This window comes from Aegilops tauschii, chromosome 2 (genome assembly GCF_002575655.3).
Source record: "Aegilops tauschii subsp. strangulata cultivar AL8/78 chromosome 2, Aet v6.0, whole genome shotgun sequence".
Classification (NCBI taxonomy): domain Eukaryota; kingdom Viridiplantae; phylum Streptophyta; class Magnoliopsida; order Poales; family Poaceae; genus Aegilops; species Aegilops tauschii.
The window spans coordinates 111,987,764-111,992,029 of NC_053036.3; the positions used below are offsets into that span (position 1 = coordinate 111,987,764).

Sequence of the window (4,266 nt, forward strand, 5' to 3'; positions counted from 1 at the left end):
AGTAAAATCATGTTAATGGTGCCACGTCATCATAATTAATTTTTGCTAATCTTCACTTTGTTCCAAACCGACCTTAAATTCATTTAAAAAAAGACAAGTCAAATTATTTTCCCTCGAACTATAAAACTAAAATGTTTGAATAGTTCTATAAATGCCCCAGATCATTTTCTTGTGGAACTAACTTCATTTGACTCACAGATAAATCCCTAGGAATTTTATAAGTGTCCCAACAGCAAATAACTTGGTCCTTTCAAAAATAAAGGATTAATTGTACGCTACAAAATGCCCCTAAACTTTCAAAAATAAAGGTATTTATGTGAAAAGTTTCATGTGCAACAAAATTCTTTTGAATTTAATTAAAATGTGAAACAGTGCCTAACAGTTGAGAGCAGAAAGATAATAGAAAAGATGAGGTGGATCACTGTGTACTTAGGCCCAATGTGCACAACACAGGCCGAGCCCACCCCTGCACCTTCTCCTATCTCTGTTCACAAGGGCGTGCTGGACGAACAGCACTCGTCCATTGCTCGGATGGCCGCGTGCCGAGCATCCGCCGTCTCCCCCGCGAGGATAAGGATGCCACCCGATTCCCCTCTGCCCATGGACGAACCCTATCCCCCCCTTCCCCCTTTCCCTCGCTATCTCTCTTCTCCCCGCGTGAAACCGCCGCTGCCGTCGCCATGGCCGCGACCACCGTGCTCCCCACGCCACGAGAAGACGCCCAGAAGGACCGCCACGGTCCACTTCGTCCATCCCGAGGACCGAATCGTGCGGGGAAGGCCCGTACACTCGCCATCGCCACCATCTTCATCTTGTACATCATCGTCGTCCGCCTTCCGCCGTCGATTCCCGCCACTCCTGTCCACCCCGACCTCCCCGACCTCACCATCGAGCTTGCTGTGAGCTTCTCCTCCATCTCCCCTATTTTTTCCCCTTCGATCTGACGCCGTAGAGTGCTCGTCCCGTCGTGCCCGAAGCTCCATGCCCGCAGCCATGCTCGTCCGCCGCGCCCAGGCCATGCCCCGCACTCGCCTGCTGCCTTAGCCGCCCGCGCCCCGTGCACCGCAAGCGTCCGCGGCCGTTCGCTGCCGCACTCCCCTGCTGCGCCCGCCTGCTGCTGCTGATCTGCTGCTGGCTGTGCTACTCATGCTTAACTACTGCTGCTCCCGCCTGCTGCGCCGCTGCCGCCGGTGTCCGCGCGCCGCTCACCGTCGACCGCCGCTCCCTGCGCTAGCCGCGGGTCGTTGCTCCCAGCTCCCTGCCTCCTAGCATTGGCCGGCTCTAGCCGCCGTGCTTGTGTGCATGTGTGAGCACAGCGCTGGCTGTGTCTCTCGCATGAACGGCCGGCCCTTGTCTACTAGTAGTAGTAGGTATAGTTTAGTAGTATTAAATTAATGCTAATTAAGCCTGTTAGCAAATGACAAATGGGTCCCACTTAATTAGATTAGGTGAAAGCCCCTGTTAACCAAACTAACTAACCCTGTTATTTGATAGGACTACAGTGCCCCCCACCTCTAAATAAACCATTTAAAATCAATCTTTAAAGACTTGTGACACTGACAGAAGGGTCCCACCTAACCCTTTGACTAGTCAAAGTAGAGCCAGTCAAACGATGATTGGGTTGCTGACTCAGCACTCCCCTGGCCCACGGTCATGCACTCCGGCTAGAGTGACACTAGGTGACATAAGAATATTCTGGTTTAATTCGAATTAAAATAATTCAGAAAATGTTTAAATCTTTAGAAATTCATAGAAAATAAACCGTAACTCGGATGAAAATGTTTTCTACATGAAAGTTGCTCAGAAAAATCGAATAAATCCGAATTCGCGGTCCGTTCATCTATCACATGCCCCTAGCATGTTGAACTTGGAACTTTCCCCCTCTTTTCCTCTCTCCGGAATCCGCCTAACACCGGGAATTCATCCGCGGATGTTTATCCCCTCCTCCTGCAACATGTAGTGCCGCGTTAGTTCACCCCTAGCACCGCGTATTACCATGTTATGCTTTATGATGCTTTGTTTGCTGTATATTTATTGTTTCTTCCCCCTCTTCTCTCCGGTAGACCCCGAGACCAATGTTTCCCCTGGGATCGACTACGTCACCGACGACCCTTCTTCCCTTTTAGCGGAGCTTCCAGGCAAGCCCCCCCTTTGATCATCCCGATATCGCCAATTCCATTCTCTCATGCTTGCATTAGATTTTGCTACTGTTATTGTTTGCTGCATAGCCTGCTTTTGTAACCTGCTCATTATACCCTACCTACTTATCCTAAACTGCTTAGTATAGGTTGGTTAGTGATCCATCAGTGACCCCACCTTGTCCTTGTTGCCCCTGCTTCATCATCGAAGACCCGATCAACGGGATCGAAGACCAGGCCCCGGCACCGCACATCACTTTCCCCTTAGTTGCTCGACACTACTGGGTTACTATCGAGTGCCGAGGGTGAGACCTCTACAACACTTCTGATGTTAACCCTGTAGTGTAGCTATTCGGTCGTGGTCATCGAGGGTGATTCTGCCTTAACCACTTCCGATATGACTCTGTTGTGCAACCCCTCAAGTGTGAACCTCAGGGGTGGTTCCTCTTACGTTCACCTTGATGATTACATCGAGTGGAATTCACCGGGGGTGATTCCTCGGGTTTTCCCCTTGATGTTTGGACACACGGATACTTGGACTTTACAGCTGTTTCTTGGAAAGGTGGGTCGACCTTGAGGGGTACCCGCGAGTGATGTGGAGTCGGGTTGGCCTGGAATGTGCCCGCGAGATACTTACGAGGCGTGGCCGGGCATTCTTAGCCCTTGCCGCAAGTCCTCGAGATGGGGCAACGGGGTCACATCTTTCGTGAATCTCTGCTTGTTACCGCGTGCTCCTAATCCACTACGATTTGGATATTTGATCCGAGGGGCCTCTGGCCTGATAGCACTAACCATCACGTGGGCATAGTATGGGCATTCTGCGTCGTATGCATCAGCCGAAACTTAATAGACGTCAGCGACTGAGCGGCGCGCGCCGGGTTGGACTGGTAAGCACCTGCCTTTTTTAAGGAGGTAGCTAGGTCTGCTCACCGGCCGCGTTTGCAACGTGCAGGAGTTCCCGGGGTGATGGCCCATGACCCCTGGGGGCGTAGGTTTAGTCCGGCGTGTTGACCTCTCTATTAAGCCTAGGTCGGGTTGCGGCGTATTGTTTGGCCGAGGTCGGGCATGACCCAGGAAAGTGTGTCCGGCCGGAGTTAATCGAGCATGGTGGGTAAGTTGGTGCACCCCTGCAGGGAAGAAAACATCTATCGATAGCTTGTCCTACGGTAGCGGACACTTGGAGTTGTATCCCAATCGATACAACTAGAACTGGATACTTCTGATGAGAATTGGATTGTGATGAGAATTGGATTGTGATGACAATTGGATAGTATGGCTCTGGGATTGCTTTCTCGCAGGGTGCCGAGAAAGGATCTTTGGCCGAGGTTGATAACACTACTACTACTTTACTTTATGCTACTCTTACCTCTTCTGATGCTGCAAGATGGTTGGAGCTGCTTGAAGATGCTAGTCTTCGATAGGCTAGGCTTTCCCCTTCTCTTCTGGCATTCTGCAGTTTAGTCCACATATACAGCCCATTTCACTGATACCGATGCATATGTAGTGTAGATCCTTGCTTGCGAGTACTTTGGAAGAGTACTCACGGTTGCTTTGCTCCCCCTTTTCCCCCCTTTCTTCTTTCCGGTTGATGCAACCAGATGTCGGAGCCCAGGAGCCAGATGCCACCGCCGATGCTTACTACTACGTGGAGGCCGCAGACGACTAGGAGTAGTTAGGAGGCTCCCAGGCAGGAGGCCTTGCCTTTTCGATCGATGTTGCTTTTGTGCTAGCCTTCTTAAGGCAAACTTGTCTAACTCATGTCTGTACCCAGATATTGTTGCTTCCGCTGACTCTTGTGTATTCGAGATTATGTATTCGAGCCCTCGAGGCCCCTGGCTTGTAATATAAAGCTTGTATTATTTTAATTTGTGTCTAGAGTTGTGTTGTGATATCTTCCCGTGAGTCCTTGATCTTGATCGTACACATTTGTGTGTATGATTAGTGTACGATTGAATCGAGGGCGTCACAATAAGGATGAATGAGGCAAGGCCTTATCTGTAAATGTGGAGAGAGGTGTGGGTATCTTTTGTAAAATTGTCATAGTTTGCTTTCTGTCGGTCAGATATAGATCGGACGGTCTATATTACAAGATGGTAGGCACACCATCATCACCAACTCGGTTTTTTAT

General features: G+C 50.1%; 1 long non-coding RNA gene across 1 annotated transcript; it reads left to right on the forward strand.

Annotated features, from left to right (window-relative positions):
• The first annotated feature begins 549 nt into the window (after nucleotides 1-549).
• Nucleotides 550-4,027, forward strand: LOC141041965 (uncharacterized). Its single transcript, XR_012203752.1, has 2 exons — nucleotides 550-899; nucleotides 3,737-4,027. It is a non-coding gene; the product is annotated as an uncharacterized lncRNA (long non-coding RNA).
• The last annotated feature ends 239 nt before the right edge of the window (nucleotides 4,028-4,266 follow it).